This window comes from Manis pentadactyla, chromosome X (assembly GCF_030020395.1).
Source record: "Manis pentadactyla isolate mManPen7 chromosome X, mManPen7.hap1, whole genome shotgun sequence".
In the NCBI taxonomy this organism is placed as follows: domain Eukaryota; kingdom Metazoa; phylum Chordata; class Mammalia; order Pholidota; family Manidae; genus Manis; species Manis pentadactyla.
In genome coordinates, this window is record NC_080038.1 from 112,406,083 (window position 1) to 112,428,835 (window position 22,753).

The window sequence follows — 22,753 nt, forward strand, 5'->3', positions numbered from 1 at the left end:
AGCGCCGGCCGTGCCCCGCCCCCCGCGCGGTGGAGGCCGCACCGGCTCACGTCGCCGCTGCGTGCAGAGTTGCAGGGCCATCTACGGGAAAGAGCCTTGGCCTGGGAGCCTGGAAACGCGCCTTCCAATCAATGGCCTCTGAGCCCTTGATTCCTAAACTCTGACTCCTGAGTTAGTAATCCCAGCCCCACCTCACAGGGTGGATTTGGAAGACCGAAGAGGGGATTTGGCTTTATGAAAAGGCAGAAAGGTATATTTGAAAGCTGGGAGTGCATAGTATGGAATTGGGGGGGAAAGAAGCAAAATTCTGAGTATGAAAGACAGTGCCATGGTATGTACTTGCATTTTTAAAAGCACACAACCAACCTTCTACATACTCCTTTTTTGTGGTTATATATTTAGAGGATAGAAAGTGAGGCTGAAGGATACACGTTGAATACAGAAAGTGGGAGACTCAGCGCCAGTGAGGCTGGGGATGGAGGAAACCGGGAACCCTTATTAATTTCTTATTGCTGCTGTTAACAGATTGCCACAGATTTAGTGACTTAAAACAGCACAGTTTTATTATATGAGAGTTCTGGAGGTCGGAAGTCTCACTGGGCTAAAATCGAGGCATGGGCAGAGCTGTGATCTTTCTGGAGCTTCTGGGGGAGAATTTGTTTCCTTGCTTTTTCCAGCTACTAGAGACAACCCACATTCCTTGGCTTGTTGCTGTACCACCCAGATGTCTGCTTCCCTTGCCCCTCTGCTTCCCTTGCTTCCTTCTCTGACTGACCCTTCTGCCTCCCTTTTTCATTTATAAAAACCCTTATGATTAGATTGGACCTAAAATAATTCAGGATAATCCTCCCATCTCGAAGTCCTTAATTTACTCACATCTGCAAGTCCCTTTTGCCGTATAAAGTAATGCTCACAGTTGTCTGGGATTAGGGCAAGGACATGTTGGGAGGGGGCATTGTTCTGTCACCAGCCCCAGAAAAAGAGTCATGCCTGGTAAGTGAGGTGTATTTTGGTTAAATTAAGCCAATGTACACACCTGAAGTCTGTTATAAATATACAGCAATAAAAATGCTGATAATACACCTAGTCTAGAACCATGGCCAAAGGGCATGGGGATGTTTAACCTTTCTGAAACAAAGGCCTCACTCGTAGAATTAAATCCCTAGACTTCAATAAATATTTATTGTCCTTCCAGGAACTGTGGTAGACACTCATTAAAAGCAGGCCCTGCCAACAAAGAGCTGCAACCAGTGCAAGGGGTTATCATAAAAGCAAGAACAAGGAACTGTGGGACACAAAGAAGGGACGCCTTACAGGAGGAAAGAGGTAAGGGAGGCTTCCAAGAGGCAGGCCTGCCTGCACTGAAATCTTGAGATACTGAATCTTGAGGTTCAAGGTTCAGAATGAATACTTGCTTTGCATATATTATTGAACAGAATAATGTTATCCAAACACTTTGTAAACTAACAAAGCCTGTAGAACTGAGAGATACTATTATTTTGAAATCCACCCCTCCCCTCCCCGCTGCAAATAGGCCAGCCAGTCTCCAACCTGGAGCCTTCCTTCCCCCATCACCACTCACATATACTTGTTGACATTTGCTATAAACATTGTACAATATGTTTATGATAATGTTTCCAAAATGATTATATCATCTGCCTTTTAAGAAGTCTTTGTTTGTAACAGGAACCCTTGGGGACTGGCTGAGTGCCATTTTGGGCACTGTCTGGCATAGACTGAGCAAGTGCTTAATGAAATGAACAGTAATGGCAGCAAACGAGTAGAAAAATAAGCGTCATGACTTGTCATCAGCCTCCAGAAACAGGCCCTGAGAATTTGAGCATTGTAAGGACAAAGACAAAGGGCAGTGGCCTAGCCACAACAGCTCTGGCCTGCTGTTTGTGAATAAGACTGTTAGAATCAGTTCCACTTCCTCTTGACCCTAAACATCAAGCAACATTTTTTTTTAAGTTTTGAAGGGGTGGTGAGGGTTAGGAATGCTGTTTCTTCAACATCAAACTTTCATTTGTAAGTTCTGTGTACTTTTTTCCTCCAAGAGCATCTTGGATTGAATTAGGTCACTGCTCTGGTCTGCAGGAAGATGAAGACAAATGGAAGGCTTTCCAGGAACTGCAGTAAACAGTGCTCTCCGTTTAGCTTTGTGTAATCAAAGTCGTGATAAGTCAACATCAAGTCTAGCTTTGATCCTTAATTCACTGAGCCCTCATGAGTTGGGTGTGAGATGACCATTCACCTTTCTCTTCACTTTGGCCTGAGATGGCTGCAGCTCTGGGCTGACCTGAATGCCTCAGCCACTCAAGTTGGCTTTTTTTATCTTTACCCTTCTCATTAAGGCTTTCTCCTTTTCTGTAAGTGGAGTTAGAAAAAGGCACATACAAGAAAGTAACTGGAAGGAAAGAATTACGTTGCTCTTTCCAAAGTCAGGTCTCCTTCAGCCAGTCAGAGACATCTCCCTAAGTTCAAAAAGGACACAGAAACCAGCATCATACCAAGGACTTAGCTAAGAATTCTGGCTCACTAGACAAAAAATCTCCACGGGGAGGGCTGTACAACACAGAGAAGACAAGTAGTGACTCTACAGCATCTTACTACGCTGATGGACAGTGACTGTAATGGGGTTTGTGGGGGGGGGGACTTGGTGAAGGGGGGAGCCTAGTAAACATAATGTTCCTCATGTAATTGTAGATTAATGATACCAAAAAAAAAGGAAAAAAATCTCACAGTGTCTTCTACCTTTCATCAAGCAAAACCGAACCAATCCTCAGCCACCACTGCAATACAAAGAAAGACAAAGGGAAGTAGCAAACAGGGAATTTCCCTCCTTCTGACACTAGAGCAATGGTTCCCAACTAGGGGTGTTTTGTCTCCCCAGGGGACATTTGGCAATGGCTGGAGATATTTTTAATGGTTACGACTTGGGGTGGAGGGCATGCTTCTGGCATCTAGTGGGCAGAGGCCAGGGATGCTACTGAATATCCTGCCAGGCACAGGACAGTCCCAACAAAGACGTATCCAGCTCAAAATAGTGCCAAAGGTTAGAAATCCTGGGCTAACATACACTTTACCTTTGGTACTTCGCCCCTGCCCCCATTTTCCTCATGCCCACCAAAATTGAGTGAGAGATTAATGCTACAAGTATTTATCCTTGACACCTCCCTTTCCTGTATCTAGTGCTCGCAGTTTCCCCACCTCTGATATTTTCTCACTATAAACCTTTCCTCTTGCTGTTCTCTTTGCCCAGAAAGCTTTTCTGTTCTGCAGATGTCACATTTTTTAGCTTCTTCTTTAACGCCCAAATGCAAAATTCTTTACTCCCTCTTGTATGGGTGTAATAGCACTTGACAAATGCTTCGACTATCGCAAATAATGTAATACATAGGTTTGTGTGCATGTCTGTTTCTGCCACTGGATTCAAGCTCCTGGGGGCCAGACGCTCTGTCCAGGGTGACTCCAGACTTCCACATAGGAGGAGCTGAGGGGCAGTAATATGATTGGAAAGGAAAACGACCAGGTGGCTAATCTTGAAGCCATGTGTGTACAGCAAGCACACTGCCCTTACTCAGACTCTGCATTTATTTGGGCTTGAGGGAAGACCCTGTCTGGCACCACCGAGAATATAAAGATGAATGTAAAAGAGTTGGTGACATACCATGTCCTCAGTAGCTGGGTTTAATTGAAGGTTCTTGCTCTTCAGCAAGTGGTTTCCTTCTGCAAGTCTGGTGGAGCTTCCTCAAGGGAGTGCTGTTTGCACAGGAGGCCTATGACAGGACCATTTGGGTTTAGCCTGAGGCAGAGAAGCATGGTGCTAGGGTGTCATCTAGGTCAATGTCCTGAAGCCCATTGACCTCTAGGACTCCTCTAACTTTACAGTGGTTAAATTGACTCTTGAATTAAATAAGGCCCTCCTTTGCTCAGAACTCTCAGAGGGCCTCCAAGGCCCTACCCTATCCTGCCTTCCTAACCTCCTCCTCTCCTTCTCTCCTCCAGTACACTCCCCTCAGGCCACACTGACCTTCTGGGCATTCCTCACAAGAGCCAAGAGCACTCCTGCCTCAGGGCCTTTCCCTGCCTGTTTCCTGTGCTATTTGCTGCAGCCTCCAGAGATAGCCACACTTGTTCAGATCTCTCACTGAGGCCTGCACTGACCACCTCATCAAAAATGGCAATCCCTGTCAACACTCATGCCCTGTTGCCCTTGTCGGGTCACTCTGTCTCTCGACATTCTAGTGGAAGCTTCTCGAGGGCAGGGACATGTTTTCTGATTTGTTTCCAGCTGTATCCCTAGCATTCAGAACTATACCTGACATATAGTTCACACTCAGAAAATAAATTTTAATGAATGAACAAATTACACTTTGCCTGGTGCTGTGAGGGATACCAACCAACCAACAAAAGTCAACAGTTCTTGTTGTTGCCCTTGGGAAACTTCCAGTCTGTGGAAAGGTACATAAAATGATTATAGAAAACACAACAAACCAACATAAATGGCAAAAATGCTCAGTTGTGGTACAGATCTCAGAGAAGGGTGAGCCAGGCCAGTATGGTTGAAACTGCTTTTGAAGGCTTCCCGAGTAGATGGGAGTTGAACTAGACCTTGAAGGATGACCAGAACGGGGTGGGGATGGGGTGGGGGAATAAGTGAGCAACAGTCAGTTTATGGCTGCGTCTCATAAACAATAAGGAGCCATGGAACACTTTTACCAACAAGGTCTTGACATAATAAAAATGGAGTTTGGGAGATCTCATTTTCTAAGATGAAATGACCAAGACTTCCATAATTTTTGCCCGGAGGCAAGAAGGCTGGGGAAAGACTATTTGAAGTGCTGGCAGTCAGGGACAGGGTCAGCCTTCAGGAAAGCTCTGGGCTCCACCATCAGACCACAGGGGCTGTGAGGCTAATTCTTCCCTGGGCCAGCCTACCTGGGGTGCTGCTCTATGAAAGAGCATGTCCCCGGGACTTGGCACCCCTACTCTCCCTTGTTCCCCTTGAAAGCATTCACTATCCCCTCCAGTTGCTCCGCAACCTCACTGTCTTCAGCCTGCAGAGCCTTCCTCTCTGGAACTGATTCTGTTCTGCTTTCCAACACCGGTCTCTGAAAGAGGAAGGGTCTCGTGCGTCAGCATCCTGGGCTCCTCCTCTAGCCTCTGGCTGGGGTGCTGTCATAGCAGTCAAGCAAACTCTTCACTGCACCCTTTCCAGCCAGCGTGGAGAACCCTATGTAGGCGTTGTCCTCCTCCCTGCCCAGCCAGGGCGGGTCCAGCCTTTACACAGTCAAGGGCCGCCTCTAACAGCCCTCATAGTGCCTGGCCGCTCAGTTCCTGTGTGCCTCTCTGTCATTCCACCTCTCTTCTCTCGCCCTCTCCCCACACCTCCCTCTCTCTCCGTTTAAAGATTCAAATACCTCATTTGCATGTTAGTCACCTGCACCTTCGGGCCCTGAAAAGTCTCTGTTGTTTGTCTTTAATGTGTGGGGTAATTAGTATTTACATTTGAATAGAGAAACCAGTCCCTCCTGCCTCTTAGTTCTCCCTTCAATCCTCAAAGCCTCTCTGAGAAGGGGCCTCTTGGCAGGGCTGTAACTCTGCCGCAGAAATCAAGGCTCAGCCCCAGACGTCGGTTTGCCTGTGTAACTATTGGACAGTTCTCTACACAAGCAAGGACTTGAGGCCTCACTGTTCATCTGGGAAAAAAAAACTCGGGGCTTGGGCTTGGGGTGGTTGGGGAGAGGCACAGCAAAATCCATCCCAATTTAGTGCGACCAACCTCATCTGTCCCACAAGCTGTCAGCTGGACCACCTTTTCTGACTCTGGACTCTTCAGAGTGGGGTGACAGCATGTGGTGCGCCCCGGCTGGTAGCATAGGTAGCGTAGCGTGGGCTTTGGCCGAGAACCAGAGGACAGCCTCACCGTCTCTCAGCCACAGCAGTGAAAGCCAGTCTTTTCACTTCTCTGCATCCTCAGTTTCCAGGATGGTACCAAATCCTTCTGAATCTGATGAGGTGTCTTTATAACACAATGTGTATAGTTTGTTTTTGTAAATGTCCCATGAGTGTTTGGGGAAAATGTATATTTTCCAATTACTGTGCCCAGCGTTCTACATGTGTCCATTAAATCAAGTATGTGAGTCCTGTTGCTCAAATCAATATACTTACTGATGTTTTTTTGTCTGTTGAACCTTTCAGTTGCTGAGACACGTGGTAAAATCTCCCACTATGACAGTATAATGGCGGGTTTGTCAAATTCTCCTTAAAATTTTGTTGGTTTTGCACTATATATATGTATTTGTGAGGCTATTTCATCAGACGTATACAAATCTAGGATTGTCATAGCTTCATTGTGAACCAAGTCATTTATCATTATGAAGAACTTTCATTAATCTGGTAATTCTTTTGGCCTTCAAATCTATTTTGACTAATGTTATAACTTCATAAGCTTTCTTTTGGTTAGTATATACCTGGTATGTCTTCCCACATCCTTATTTTCCTGTCTCTAGCGACGTTTGTGATGTGCTCTTAGAAGCAACATATAGTGCAATTTTGTTTTCTCTATCCAATAGGCAATCACTGTCTTTTTAGTTCTAATTTATTTGTCATTTTCTACCATCTGATTTTGTGTTTTCTGTTTGTTCCTTTTTTTTTCCTGTTTCTTTTTATCCTCCCCTGTCAACCTCTTATAAATGTTGGGGAAAAGGTTGGGGATCTTTTTTTAATTATGACAGCATGTTTTATCTTCTGTAAAATAAGTGTAATAGTGCCTACCACAGGGTTTGTTGCAAGGATTAAATGAGATGAACAAAGAAACTCACAGAAAATGTTTAACCAGCGCCTAACATGTAGTGAGCACTAATAAATGGGAACTATTATTAGAAGCTCTAGTACGTTTTAATCTTTAGGGTCCCCTTGTCTTTTGCAGTTCCGCTTCTACTGTTCTCCTTTTTGCTAACATTGCTCCATTTCTTCTCGGTCCTTTTTCTTTCATTTCTCCTTTATTGCCATTCAATTTCCTGTTTCCTCTTACCCTTCCATCCCCAGGCCAGCGACATGTGGAAGCTGCAAGGGTGAAGCCCATGGGGAAGAGAGTCAGCATGGAGGGACTGGTGGCACAGCAGGGGCAGGAGGCAAGACAGCGATGCCTTGTCCACTGATTCCCACTCTACAGGGGAACGAAGGTACTTCCCAACATGCAGCCAACTCTGTGAGTCACCCTAGGCTGGCTGTGGTGAAACTGGATGCTGGGATCACCAGTGTCTGTGAAATGGGTGTAAAGCCATAGAACTCACCAGCTAGGCTACGGTTTAATTCCTCAGTGCCCTCGCCTGTGGAGTACAGCCAGATCCTCACTGTCCACTCTCGAGAAGGAGCCTTGCTGTGGGAGAGCGGGTTTCACCTCACTAGGAATTTGTATATGTACAAACCAGAGCCTGAAAAGAGGAACTGTTTGTACTCAAACACACTGTGGTCAGAGGAAAATTTTGTCATCATTGTTGTGACAGAGCAACAACTAAATTTAGCAAGCTGTGTATTTGAGTGTGCGCATGTGTGCATGTGTGTGATGCTTGGAGAAAACAACACATTATGTTTCCAAAAAGCAAAAACTCCCTAGACCAAAAAAGAAGCCCTCTTCTAACTTGGCATTTGATTACCATGGTGTCCCTTACTCCACTTACTTGAGATGTCTGCTTTGTCTGTGTCCTTTGTAGCATGACATTCTTTCAAGATAGACTGTGTCACTAGAGGAACATTGGCATTTGCTGGAGTTTGGGTGTTTTTTTGTTCTCTGGTGATTTCCACTCTGGGATTGACATAAACAGAGGTGTTGAACTTCCGTATTTTGAATGGGCCTCCCTCGAATATGGGAGTCTAATCTTTGATGGCAATTAAGTATATACGTTTATTCTTCACAATAAATTTTAAATTTTAACACGAAAGTGAAATTCCAACTTACGACATTGACAAAATGCAATACATTCCTGGCTGTTAGCATATACACTAACAAAAGTCCTCTCTGTGATTCCGAAGTTCCAAAAAACAAACTATATATACTGCATTGTATCTGTCTTCATCAAAGAAAATGCTAGTGCCAGCATGGAAACCAGAGCAATTTAGTTTCTTGCAATCCACAGAAAAGAGGGAGTAGAAGGTGAAATAAATATATGCTGGAGACAGGGGTGCAGAGTGAAACACATCTACGAGGACGCAAGAGTTTTAGGAAACAGTGGGAAAAGGAATTGAGACCAGAGGAAGAGAGAGAGAGAGGTGTGTGAGATATGGAAGAGAGGGACTTCCAATTTTAGTAATCAGACAAATATTTGATTCGAAGTTATTCTGAAGGGTTTTACCTCCCCTAGTATGCTCTAGACCAGTGCTCTCAAATTTTATCTCAGGCTCCCCCTTTTTTTTCTCTTTCTTCTTGTCGTCTGTGGAGCCCCTGAGGTCTGCTGGAGTTTACGATATCCACTCCCTCCCTCTGGAGTCCTGTAGAGTCTCCTGGCCAGCTGGAGCTTTGTCGCATGTCAGAATTCAGACGTTACTTTTACTGAAGCATAAGTCCTCACTGTGCGATGGGCTGCCCCCAGCTCCTCCCTTAGGAAGTCAGGGCCCCTTTTAAACTCTTAAAAATTATTGGGGACTCCAATCATACTTTCTCTCCCTCTCTCCCCCAAGTATTCATCCCAAGGGCCCTCCTTACTGATCAGCCTGCCCTCTATAGTCTGTCTCAGAGTTTGCTTCCTGGGCAACCTAACTGGTTACAAGTGTCTAGCACAGTACCTACTATATGTATGCTTAAGCTTTTGAAGAAATTAGTTTCCTCAGTTACAGGTATACTTGACTTTTTTTTTTGTGAGGGCATCTCTCATATTTATTGATCAAATGGTTGTTAACAACAATAAAATTCTGTATAGGGGAGTCAATGCTCAATGCACAATGATTAATCCACCCCAAGCCTAATTTTCATCAGTCTCCAATCTTCTCAGGCATAACAAACAAGTTCTTACATGAAGAACAAATTCTTACATAGTGAATAAGTTACATGGTGAACAGTACAAGGGCAGCCATCACAGAAACCTTCGGTTTTGCTCATGCATTATGAACTATAAACAGTCAGTTCAAATATGAATACTCATTTGATTTTTATACTTGATTTATATGTGGATACCACATTTATCTCTTTATTATTATTATTTTTAATAAAATGCTGAAGTGGTAGGTAGATACAAGATAAAGGTAGAAAACATAGTTTAGTGTTGTAAGAGAGCAAATGTAGATGATCAGGTGTGTGCCTGTAGACTATGTGTTAATCCAAGCTAGACAAGGGCAATAAAACATCCACGTATGCAGAAGATTTCTCTCAGAACGGGGGGCTGAGGTTCTAAGCCTCACCTCTGTTTATCCCCAATTTCTCACCTGATGACCCCCCTACGACTGTGCCTGTCTTAGGTTGTTCCTCCCTTGAGGAATCTTACCCATCTCTGGCTAACCAGTCATCTTCCGGGGCCATACAGGGAAATGTGATGTTGGTAAGTGAGAGAGAAGCCTTATTGTTTGAAATGGTTAGCTTTTTATTTCTTTGCATTTTTATGCCCTGTAGCTTCCATGCCCAGCATTTGTCTTGAGGTATCTTTACCACTTGGAAGAATTATGATACTCGGTAAATTTGATATGAGGCACGAATTCTATTTAAGGGTTGTAATTAGGAAGGAAGAAGAAAAGCTATAGAAGTAGCAGGCGGCAGAAAACATGGGAAGATTGATTATTTCTTTGACATTATCTTCTTCTAGAGTAACTTCAGCATTTATAGGTTTTAAGCTACTACTTAAATTGCGCACACACATTAACATAATAGAAGTATAGTTACATAACCAAAGCATACCTGTAATTACCAGCCATCTCCAGTGAAACCAAGAAAACCAGTTAGGCACCTTAGGCATTTGTGAAAACTTATCTATGATACGGTGGATATTGTCCAACTGAACTTGAACAGTCTGAGAGAAATCAGACAAATTAAAACAACCCATTCCGGGGGAATGTTCACATCCCTTATGTTCTTTTAACAGTAAATAGTCTGTAGTTGTAAGATTTTGGAGCGCTACAATTTGCACTTCTCCTAATTCTTGATTGAGTTCCAACAGTATAGATCCAGTCAAATTTGTTGTTTTACTGTATGCACAGGCCAGCTTAGATATCTCCTTCCTCATTCCCATGGCAAGTCCAGGAACTGGTGGGATGAGTGCATCTACAGCTGTAGCAGTGCGTGGATCTTTGTTGGGGTTTTTTGATGATCATCTTCTGGCATGAGTCTTCCAGAGAGTGCTGATGTTGGAAGTTCTCTTTCATATCGTATCTTAGTTCATTTTCGGGGTAGCCCAAATTAGGCTTTGATCCTCTGTATAAACACAAACAGACCCTTTGCCTACACTTTTATAGGCCCTTTATACCCTTGTGTAGGACTCATTGGAGGTCTCCACACAGGAACTGCCTTTTTTTTTTTTGGTATCATTAATCTATACTTACATGACGAATATTATGTTTACTAGGCTCTCCCCTATACCAGGTCCCCCCTATACACCCCTTTACAGTCACTGTCCATCAGCATAGCAAATGTTGTAGAATCACTACTTGCCTTCTCTGTGTTGTACAGCCCTCCCCTTTCTCCCACCCCCCATGCATGCTAATCTTAATACCCCCCTTCTTCTCCCCCCCTTATCCCTCCGTACCCACCCATCCTCCCCAGTCCCTTTCCCTTTGGTACCTGTTAGTCCATTCTTGAGTTCTATGATTCTGCTGCTGTTTTGTTCCTTCAGTTTTTCCTTTGTTCTTATATTCCACAGATGAGTGAAATCATTTGGTATTTCTCTTTCTCTGCTTGGCTTGTTTCACTGAGCATAATACCCTCCAGCTCCATCCATGTTGCTGCAAATGGTAGGATTTGCCGTTTTCTTATGGCTGAGTAGTATTCCATTGTGTATAGGTACCACATCTTCTTTATCCATTCATCTACCGATGGATATTTAGGTTGCTTCCAATTCTTGGCTATTGTAAATAGTGCTGCGATAAACATAAGGGTGCATTGGTCTTTCTCATACTTGATTGCTGTATTCTTAGGGTAAATTCCTAGGAGTGCAATTCCTGGGTCAAATGGTAAGTCTGTTTTGAGCATTTTGATGTACCTCCATACTGCTTTCCACAATGGTTGAACTAATTTACATTCCCACCAGCAGTGTAGGAGGGTTCCCCTTTCTCCACAGCCTCGCCAACATTTGTTGTTGTTTGTCTTTTGGATGGCAGCCATCCTTACTGGTGTGAGGTGATACCTCATTGTAGTTTTAATTTGCATTTCTCTGATAATTAGCGATGTGGAGCATCTTTTCATGTGTCTGTTGGCCATCTGAATTTCTTTTTTGGAGAACTGTCTGTTCAGTTCCTCTGCCCATTTTTTAATTGGGTTATTTGTTTTTTGTTTGTTGAGGCGTGTGAGCTCTTTATATATTCTGGACGTCAAGCCTTTATCGGATGTGTCATTTTCAAATATATTCTCCCATACTGTAGGGTTCCTTTTTGTTCTATTGATGGTGTCTTTTGCTGTACAGAAGCTTTTCAGCTTAATATAGTCCCACTTATTCATTTTTGCTGTTGTTTTCCTTGCCCGGGGAGATATGTTCAAGAAGAGGTCACTCATGTTTATGTCTAAGAGGTTTTTGCCTATGTTTTCTCCCAAGAGTTTAATGGTTTCATGACTTACATTCAGGTCTTTGATCCATTTTGAGTTTACTTTTGTATATGGGGTTAGACAATGGTCCAGTTTCATTCTCCTACATGTAGTTGTCCAGTTTTTCCAGCACCATCTGTTGAAGAGACTGTCATTTCGCCATTGTATGTCCATGGCTCCTTTATCAAATATTAATTGACCATATATGTCTGGGTTAGTGTCTGGGTTCTCTAGTCTGTTCCATTGGTCTGTGGCTCTGCTCTTGTGCCAGTACCAAATTGTCTTGATTACTATGGCTTTATAGTAGAGCTTGAAGTTGGGGAGTGAGATCCCCCCTACTTTATTCTTCTTTCTCAGGATTGCTTTGGCTATTCGGGGTCTTTGGTGTTTCCATATGAATTTTTGAATTATTTGTTCCAGTTCATTGAAGAATGTTGCTGGTAGTTTCATAGGGATTGCATCAAATCTGTATATTGCTTTGGGCAGGATGGCCATTTTGACGATATTAATTCTTCCTAGCCACGAGCATGGGATGAGTTTCCATCTGTTAGTGTCCCCTTTAATTTCTCTTAAGAGTGACTTGTAGTTTTCAGAGTATAGGTCTTTCACTTCCTTGGTTAGGTTTATTCCTAGGTATTTTATATTTTTTGATGCAATTGTGAATGGAGTTCTTTTCCTGATTTGTCTTTCTGTTGGTTCATTGTTAGTGTATAGGAAAGCCATAGATTTCTGTGTGTTGATTTTGTATCCTGCAACTTTGCTGTATTCCGATATCAGTTCTAGTAGTTTTGGGGTGGAGTCTTTAGGGTTTTTTATGTACAGTATCATGTGATCTGCAAATAGTGACAGTTTAACTTCTTCTTTACCAATCTGGATTCCTTGTATGTTTTTGTTTTGTCTGAATGCCCTGGCTAGGACCTCCGGTACTATGTTAAATAACAGTGGAGAGAGTGGGCATCCCTGTGTAGTTCCCGATCTCAGAGGAAATGCTTTCAGCTTCTCACTGTTCAATATAATGTTGGCTGTGGGTTTATCATAGATGGCCTTTATTATGTTGAGGTACTTGCCCTCTATTCCCATTTTGCTGAGAGCTTTTATCATGAATGGATGTTGAACTTTGTCAAATGCTTTTTCAGCATCTATGGAGATGATCATGTGGTTTTTGTCTTTCTTTTTGTTGATGTGGTGGATGATGTTGATGGACTTTCGAATGTTGTACCATCCTTGCATCCCTGGGATGAATCCCACTTGGTCATGGTGTATGATCCTTTTGATGTATTTTTGAATTCGGTTTGCTAATATTTTGTTGAGTATTTTTGCATCTACATTCATCAGGGATATTGGTCTGTAGTTTTCTTTTTTGGTGGGGTCTTTGCCTGGTTTTGGTATTAGGGTGATGTTAGCTTCATAGAATGAGCTTGGGAGTATCCCCTCCTCCTCTATTTTTTGGAAAACTCTAAGGAGAATGGGTATTATGTCTTCCCTGTATGTCTGATAAAATTCCGAGGTAAATCCATCTGGCCCGGGGGTTTTGTTCTTTGGTAGTTTTTTGATTACCGCTGCAATTTCGTTGCCGGTAATTGGTCTGTTTAGATTTTCTGTTTCTTTCTGGGTCAATCGTGGAAGGTTGTATTTTTCTAGGAAGTTGTCCATTTCTCCTAGGTTTCCCAGCTTGTTAGCATATAGGTTTTCATAGTATTCTCTAATAATTCTTTGTATTTCTGTGGGGTCCATCGTGATTTTTCCTTTCTCGTTTCTGATACTGTTGATTTGTGTTGACTCTTTTCCTCTTAATAAGTCTGGCTAGAGGCTTATCTATTTTGTTTATTTTCTCGAAGAACCAGCTCTTGGTTTCATTGATTTTTGCTATTGTTTTATTCTTCTCAATTTTATTTATTTCTTCTCTGATCTTTATTATGTCCCTCCTTCTGCTGACCTTAGGCCTCATTTGTTCTTCTTTTTCCAATTTCGATAATTGTGACATTAGACCATTCATTTGGGATTGTTCTTCCTTTTTAAAATATGCTTGGATTGCTCTATACTTTCCTCTTAAAACTGTTTTTGCTGCGTCCCACAGTAGTTGGGGCTTAGTGTTGTTGTTGTCATTTGTTTCCATATATTGCTGGATCTCCATTTTGATTTGGTCATTGATCCATTGATTATTTAGGAGCGTGTTGTTAAGCCTCCATGTGTTTATGAGCCTGTTTGCTTTCTTTGTACAGTTTATTTCTAGTTTTATGCCTTTGTGGTCTGAAAAGTTGGTTGGTAGGATTTCAATCTTTTGAAATTTTCTGAGGCTCTTTTTGTGGCCTATTCTGGAGAATGTTCCATGTGCACTTGAGAAGAATGTATATCCTGTTGCTTTTGGATGTAGAGTTCTATAGATGTCTATTAGGTACATCTGCTCTACTGTGTTGTTCAGTGCTTCCGTGTCCTTACTTATTTTCTGCCCAGTGGATCTATCCTTTGGGGTGAGTGGTGTGTTGAAGTCTCCTAGAATGAATGCATTGCAGTCTATTTCCCCCTTTAGTTCTGTTAGTATTTGTTTCACATATGCTGATGCTCCTGTGTTGGGTGCATATATATTTAGAATGGTTATATCCTCTTGTTGGACTGAGCCCTTTATCATTATGTAGTGTCCTTCTTTATCTCTTGTTACTTTCTTTGTTTTGAAGTCTATTTTGTCTGATATTAGTACTGCAACCCCTGCTTTCTTCTCACTGTTGTTTGCTTGAAATATGTTTTTCCATCCCTTGACTTTTAGTCTGTACATGTCTTTGGGTTTGAGGTGAGTTTTTTGTAAGTAGCATATAGATGGGTCTTGCTTTTTTATCCATTCTATTACTCTATGTCTTTTGATTGGTGCATTCAGCCCATTAACATTTAGGGTGACTATTGAAAGATATGTACTTATTGCCATTGCTGGCTTTAAATTCGTGGTTACCAAAGGTTCAAGGTTAGCCTCTTTAGTATATTACTGCCTAACTTAGCTCGCTTATTGAGCTGTTATATACACTGTCTGGAGATTCTTTTCTTCTCTCCCTTCTTGTTCCTCCTCCTCGATTCTTCATATGTTGGGTGTTTTGTGCTGTGCTCTTTCTAGGAGTGCTCCCATCTAGAGCAGTCCCTGTAAGATGTTCTGTAGAGGTGGTTTGTGGGAAGCAAATTCCCTCAGCTTTTGTTTGTCTGGGAATTGTTTAATCCCACCGTCATATTTGAATGATAGTCGTGCTGGATACAGTATCCTTGGTTCAAGGCCCTTCTGTTTCATTGTATTAAATATATCATGCCATTCTCTTCTGGCCTGTAGGGTTTCTTTCAAGAAGTCTGATGTTAGCCTGATGGGTTTTCCTTTATAGGTGACCTTTTTCTCTCTAGCTGCTTTTAAAACTCTTTTTTTGTCCTTGATCTTTGCCATTTTAATTATTATGTGTCTTGGTGTTGTCCTCCTTGGATCCTTTCTGTTGGGGGTTCTGTGTATTTCCGTGGTCTGTTCGATTATTTCCTCCCCCAGTTTGGGGAAGTTTTCAGCAATTATTTCTTCTAAGATACTTTCCATCTCTTTTCCTCTCTCTTCTTCTTCTAGAACCCCTATAATACGGATATTGTTCCTTTTGGATTGGTCACACAGTTCTCTTAACACTGTTTCATTCCTGGAGATCCTTTTATCTCTCTCTATGTCAGCTTCTATGCGTTCCTGTTCTCTGATTTCAATTCCATCAATGGCCTCTTGCATCCTATCCATTCTGCTTATAAACCCTTCCAGAGTTTGTTTCATTTCTGCGATCTCCTTTCTGGCATCTGTGATCTCCCTCCGGACTTCATCCCATTTCTCTTGCGTATTTCTCTGCATCTCTGTCGGCATGTTTATGATTCTTATTTTGAATTCTTTGTCAGGAAGACTGGTTAGGTCTGTCTCCTTCTCTGGTGTTGTCTCTGTGATCTTTGTCTGCCTGTAGCTTTGCCTTTTCATGGTGATAGGAATCGTTTGCAGAGCTGGGACGTGTGACGGCCGGAAGAACTTCCCTTCTTGTTGGTTTGTGGCCCTCCTCTCCTGGGAGAACAGCGACCTCTAGTGGCTTGTGCTGGGCAGCTGCATGCAGACAGGGTTTCTGCTTCCTGCCCGGCTGCTATGGAGTTAATCTCCGCTGTTGCTGTGGGCGTGGCCTGGTTCGGGCCTCTGCTCCAAAGTGGTGGAGTCGCGTTGGAGGGGGAGCGGCCTGGAGGCTATTTATCTCCGTTAGGGGCCTCCCTGCTCCCTGCAGCCCAGGGGTTAGGGTGCCCAGAGATCCCGGGATTCCCTACCTCTGGATTAAGTGTCGCGCCCTGTCCCTTTAAGACTTCCAAAAAGCACCCGCCAAAACAAAACAACGACCACAAAAAGAAAAAAAAAAAAAAGAAATTTAAATTAAAAAAAAAAATTTTTTTTTAATTAAAAAAAAAAAAGTGGCCTCTCGTTTTTCTTTATTCTCCGGCGCCAGCCTCAGGCATCTGCTCACCGGTCTTGCTGCCCTGTTTCCCTAGTATTGGGGGACCTATCCCTTTAAGACTTCCAAAAAGCGCTCGCCAAAACAAAATGGAAAAAAAAAAAATGGTCGCGCGCTTTTCTTATGTCCTCTGGCGCCCGGCCTCCGGTGCCCACTCACTGTTCTTGCTGCCCTGTTATCCTAGTATCCAGGGCCCTGCACTCTGGCCCGGATGGCTGGGGCTTTGTGTTCGGCAGCCCTGGGCTCCATCTCCCTCCCGCTCTGCCTATTCTTCTCCTGCCGGGAGTTGGGGGGATGGGCGCTCGGCTCCTGCCGGGCCGGGGCTTGTATCTTACCCCCTTCGCGAGGCGCTGGGTTCTCTCAGGTGCGGATGTGGTCTGGATATTGTCCTGTGTCCTCTGGTCTTTATTCTAGGAAGGGTTGTCTTTGTTATATTTTCATAGATATATGTGGTTTTGGGAGGAGATTTCCGCTGCTCTGCTCACGCCGCCATCTTCTCCAGGTATACTGGACTTTAAACAAACTAAATTTAATAACTTCTAGACACCTGTGGAGATTTTTCATTTTGTAAAGAGATTCTTTGAATCTCTTAAGGTATTTTTCACATAATAGGATGCATTAAAAATAAGGTATAATTACTAGGGAAATGCACATCAAAAGCACAATGAGATACGCCTTCACGCTCATTAGGATGGGTACCAAAAAAAAAAGAAAGAAAGAAATTTTGGTAAGGATGGTGAGGATGTAGAGAAGTTGGAGCACTTACTCATTGCTGGTAGGAATGTAAGATGGTGCCATCGCTGTAGAAAACACTTTGGACAAGTTCCTCAAAGACTTAAGCATAGAATTATGATACGATCCAGCAATTCTGCTTCTAGGTATATATCCAAAAGAATGAAAGCAGTGACTTGAACAGATTTTTGCACATTCACATTCACAACATTTTTCACAATAGCTAAAACACTGACACACCCAAGCATGGCTTGAGAGGTGAATGGATACAGCAAAAGGTGGTATGCTGTATACATGCAATGGAAGATTACTCACTGTCAAGGTAGAAGGAGATTATGAGACATGCTACATTATATAACAGTGGTGAACACGGAAGACATTATGCTAAGTGAAATAAGCCAGTAGCAAAGGGACAAATATTCCTCTTCTATGAGGTAGTTAGAATAGTCAGATTCATAGAGATTGAAAGTAGAATGGTTGTTGCCAGAGGCTGGGATAGAGGGTAATAAGGAGTTATTGCTTTAGGCATACAGAGTTTCAGTTTAGGATGATGAAAAAGTTCTGGAGATGGTTGGTGGTGAGGGTTGCACAACAATGTGAATGTACTTAAAGCTGCTGGAATTGTACACTTAAAAATGATTAACATGGAACATTTTGAGTTGTGTATGGTATTTTACTACGATAAAAAAATTAAAATTTTGGATGTGGGTATGTCTGAAATTTTGGTTGCATAAAGCAGTTAATGAATCATTCCTTTTTATTGCCAAATAATAGTACATTGTACAAATATACCACCTTGAAAACACGTTAAGTGAAAGAAGCCAGTCATAAAAGACCATGTATTGTGTGATTCAATTTACATTCGAGAGGCCCAGAAGAGGCAAGTCTGTAGCGACAGGAACCAGTTTAATGGTTGCCTAGGGCTGGGAGGAGACTGGAGAGGAAAAGAGGAATGAAGGCTAAAGGCGATCATGGATGCAGGGCTTTGGTGGGGAAGGTGAGGAAAATGTTTTAAACTGATTGTGGTGATGGTCATACAACAACATGGACAAACTGAAAAATCACTGAATTCAGTTTAAATGAGCGAGTTGTATCTCAGTAAAGCTGTTATCAGAAAGGTTAATGAACACCAAAAGAATAGAAGAGCCTCTCTTGAGGACTGTTTTCCCTGATTGACCTGGGAAACCAAACTTTTATGCCTTAGTGTGGAAAGGTTTGTGGGTTTTCCCTTCAATCACTCAGTAAGTACTTGTGGAGAACCTTCTGTGGGCAATAACACTATTGAAGGTACATAGCTATGTACAAAAGAAAAATGTCTTGAAATATGGTGCCTGCCTTACAGAAGCTTGCTCTCTGATTAAGGAGACAAGCCATACATACTTGACATAAGATTGAGACAATGCCATGTTGGAGTTCAATTATCAGCTCATATTAATGATTCCACTTGCCACACAAAACCAAATTAGTGATACTGAAAATAAGATTTCATAGTGGTTAAGAGCAAGGGCTCTGGAGCCAGACTGCCTGGTATGAATCCTGGCTCTATCACCTACTAGCTGTGTGACCTTGTGCAAGTTACTTAACTTTTCCATGCCTCAGCTTCCTCCTTTAGAAAAAAGGGGAAGATTATGATAATAATGGTACCTACTGCAGAGGTTGTTTGAGGATTGGATGTGTTAATACATGTAAAGTGCTTAGAACAGGTCCTAGCACATAGCAAGTGCTTGATAAAATATCAGTTTACTGGTATTTCCAGAAAATGATAGGTAATCCCTTTGATGAATATTCAATATTTGTCCAATGAAAATCCTTGAACATACATGTTAAAGATACTTCTTCACAGAGCTGTGACCCTTTTGCCAGAGATTTCTGCAGCACATACAGCAGGGTGTCTGTCATCCAGGAATGTCATGGCAGTATTGGCTTGAGGTATCTGGAATATGTAGCATCCTGACTGGGCACAAAGTAAGGGTTCGGTAAGTACTGGAATTCAATGAAAAGAATTTAGATTAAAATGTTTACGTTTTTGGATGATGGGTGGAATATTTTTTGTTACTTTCTAATTTTTTCTCTCAAAATGACTGGATTACTTTGTTTTTGTATTTTTATTGCTAATATTTCAAACCTACAGAGATTTATAGAGACTAAATGACGAACACACATTTACCCATGACTTAGCTTTATAAAACTGTGACCTTATGCCATATTTATCTGACTTCCTTTTCTTTCTTTTTAAGAATTAAAACATTAAGGACGGAGTTGGCACCCCATGTGCCCCCTTCCAGAGTCTCTCCTACACCACTTTCTCTACAGGTTGGACCAGTATCTTGAATATTTGTACACTACCACTACAATGAGGGCCTTCAGAAATAATATAGGATGGTTTTGCATATTTTAAAACTATATACAAATGGCAATCTATACACATGTCATTCTGGATCTTGCCTTTTCATTCAGCATTTTGTCTGCAAGACACATTTATTTGGGTTTGTGTAGCTCTAGCTCATTCATTTCCCTTGTAAAGTATTCCAGACTTTGTATGTTTACTTACCCATTCTCCTGATGGACGAGATTTCTATTGTTTCCGTTTTTTTCTCTATTACAAATAGGCTACTATGAAAATGCTTGGGCATATGTGCAGATTTCTCTAGATGCCCATCTAGGAGTGATACTTGCATCCTTAACTTTACTAGTTATTGCAAAATTGTACTCTCATCAGCTGTGCCTGAATGTTTCCATGGCTTCACATCCTTGCCAAGCCTTATTTGTTGTGCTTTTAGACGTTTTTCCAGTTTGGTGGGTGTGAAATGTGTCTTATGTAAAGCATTTAGAGTGTTGCCTAGCATAAAGTAGGGTCTCAGTAAGGGTGAGTTATTATTTTCATGAACATTTCCATAATCAATGTGGACACTGGGCACCTTCTCATTTGTTTGCTGGTCATTAACATTTCCTCTTCTGTGAAATACCTCTTTATGTCCTTTCCCATTTGTTTTTTCCTAGGTTATTTGTCTTTCTCTTACTGATTGTAGGGTTCTTTATATTTTCTTTCACTAATCTTCTGTTGCTTATGTAGTCTACGGCAAGTCTTTAACTTAATTTACGGTGTCTTGTTATCAAAAATGATATTTTCTACTTTAATGTACTCAGATTTATCATTTCCCCTTTTGGACTGTGCTTTTTATATCTTGTTTAGAAAAACTTCCCTGTTAGTGGTTATGAATTTTCAAGGGAGCTCTGTTTTTCTGCCTAGAACCCAGGCCTAGGTAGGCAACCTTCCATTTAGTCTCCTCTGCCTGTGGACAGGATTTTTTTCTCATTTGCCATTTCACTGAGGGAATAGCTAACTGAGGGGCTGGGACTTACATAAAGTTCTTGATTTCAAGGCCTTGGCTCCTTTTTCTGTATGTGCATTGTACTGATTAGTATTAGGTTCAGCTAAGAGCAACAGGGCATCCAAATAATAGTGGCTTAAACAAGAGAAATATTTGTCTCTCATAACAGTCTAGAGAAAAGCAATTCAGGCTGGTTTGACCCCACCATGCTGCTTTCAGGCACCCAAGTTCTTTCTATCTTGTTCTACTCTATGTGGCCTCTGTTTCTCAAATCACTTCATGGCCCAAGATGGCTGCTCCAGCTCTAGCTTTTGCTTATATATTCCAACCAGCAGGAAAAAAGAAGAGGCATAGTAGCTGTCTTTTAAGGAAGATTCTTAGTAGCTTTCATATGACATTTGCTTTTATATCCCATTGGTTGGAACTTGGTCACAGTAGTCTTTATCCTGGGTGGGCATGTATTCACCTAAAAATTAGGAGTTCTTTTACTGTGGATATAGAAGAGAACGATGTTAGGGAATACCAAACAGTCTTGGCCACAGTGGTCAAATGTCAAGTCAGCAGACCACAGGTAACCTGTGTACCACTCTAGTTTTTAGTTCTCTCATCCTTTCTAGCACCTTATCGTCCTGCATTCTCAGCTGTGCCATTCAGTCATTCATTCAATAAATACCTATTGAACATTTAATATAGACCACAAACTGTTCTCAGAGGTGAGGTTGCAGAAGCGAACAAGACAAAGGCCCTGCCCCCATGAAGCTTACATTCTAGTTGAGGGAGACAGACCATAAACAAATCAGAAAATGCAATACTACAATGCCAGAGGATGGGAATTGGTAGGGAAGAAAATCAAGCAGGTTATGAGGGGGTGGAGAGTGTAGGGAGTGAGGTGAGCAGTTATTATTTCAGGTAAGGCATCTGTGACAAGGTGACATTTGAACAGAAACCTGCAAGAAATGGGATAGAAAGCTATGGTGTTATTTGGGGAAGAGCATTTCAGGCAGAGGTAAGAGCAAGTGCAAATGCTCTGAGGTGGAAGTGGACATACTGTGTTCCAAGAACAGCAAGGAGGCCTGTGTAACTGGAGCAGAATGGGAAAGTGGAGGGGCAGCTGTGGTCACTGGAGGGATTGAAGTACCACATTAGCCAGGGCTTCGTAGGCTTTTGCTTATATTGGAGTGTGAAGAGAAGCCATTGGAGGGTTTGAACAGAGGCATAATGGGATCTGCCTTATATTTTAAAAAGATCACTTCAGCTGTTGAGTTGAGAATAGACTTTAAGGTAGTAAATGGTGGATGCAGGGAGATACTTTAGAAGGCCAGTGTGGTTGGCCAGACAAGAGATGAACATTATTTGGACTAGAGTGGTAGTAATGGAGGAGGTGGCAAGAAAGAGTAAGATTAGAGGTATGTTTTGCAGAAATACAACTAAAAATATTTGCTGAAGGATGAGATGCAAGGAGTAAGAGAGAGGTGGTAGTAGCCCCAACTCCTAAGTTTCAGCCTGAGCAACCGATTGGGTGGTGACACATTTATTGAGATGGGGAGCTCTGGGAAAAGCAGGTTTGGGGGGTGGAAATTTGAAATATGCAAAGGGAGAGGTCATTATACATTTGGGCAAAGGATTTTTGAGTCTAGAGAAATCTGGGTTGGAGATACAAAATTTGGGACATATGACCGACCAGTGTCCAAACATCATGGGTGTTCACTCTGTCTGCTTGATGACAGTCAGCAAGTCTTGGTGGGAGCAAGAGACATTAGGTTAATCACTGAAAGTGTAGACAGGGCAAGAGAATAGAAATTGAAGAGCAAATGCCTCAGATGTCTTTAGCAGATTAGCTGAGTCCTAGCCACATGCAGATGGTACAGCTCCAAGTTAAATCAAGTGAGAATGCCAGTCTGGAGACCACTGGAGAGAAGGGGCCAGACCTAGGCCAGCCAGACCCTGAGGTTAGACAGAGCCAGCATGCACTCAAGTTGTCTCTCCCATTCTCCTCTTTAGCTTAGATTATAGAGCACTATTTACTCTCTTCCCAAGCCACCACAGAAAACCGTGGCATAGATTGACGTATTGTTTCTCCACTGGCAGATGAAGGAAGAGGCAAACTAATCTGTAACTTACGCTTCACACTATGGGGAACTCAGAAACCACAAGAAGCACATGTACCATAATTGTAGGGGGTCTTTCCTTGCAGTCTTCAATTCTGCTTTACTGTCCATGCCAGAAAGCAATATGGACAAGTACGTGAACTAAAATGGCATAGGTATGGATGAAGAGGTGGGACAGATTCAAGAATGATTTAGGCAGTGAGATCTGTAGAACTTGCCTGATGTGGGAAGGAAGGAGAGTGAGGATTCTAGAGCTCTGGAATTTACATTTGAGCATGCCTGAAGTTTTTTGGGGGGACACAGTCCCTACCATTCGCTACATATTGTTTGTGGCTGCTCACATCCTCCGACACAGAGTTGAGTAAG

At 42.3% G+C, this 22,753-nt stretch overlaps 1 long non-coding RNA gene across 1 annotated transcript; it reads left to right on the forward strand.

Annotated features, from left to right (window-relative positions):
• The first annotated feature begins 12 nt into the window (after positions 1–12).
• On the forward strand, positions 13–17,646 carry LOC118929795 (uncharacterized). Its single transcript, XR_005031742.2, has 3 exons — positions 13–171; positions 7,054–8,841; positions 16,718–17,646. It is a non-coding gene; the product is annotated as an uncharacterized LOC118929795 (long non-coding RNA).
• The last annotated feature ends 5,107 nt before the right edge of the window (positions 17,647–22,753 follow it).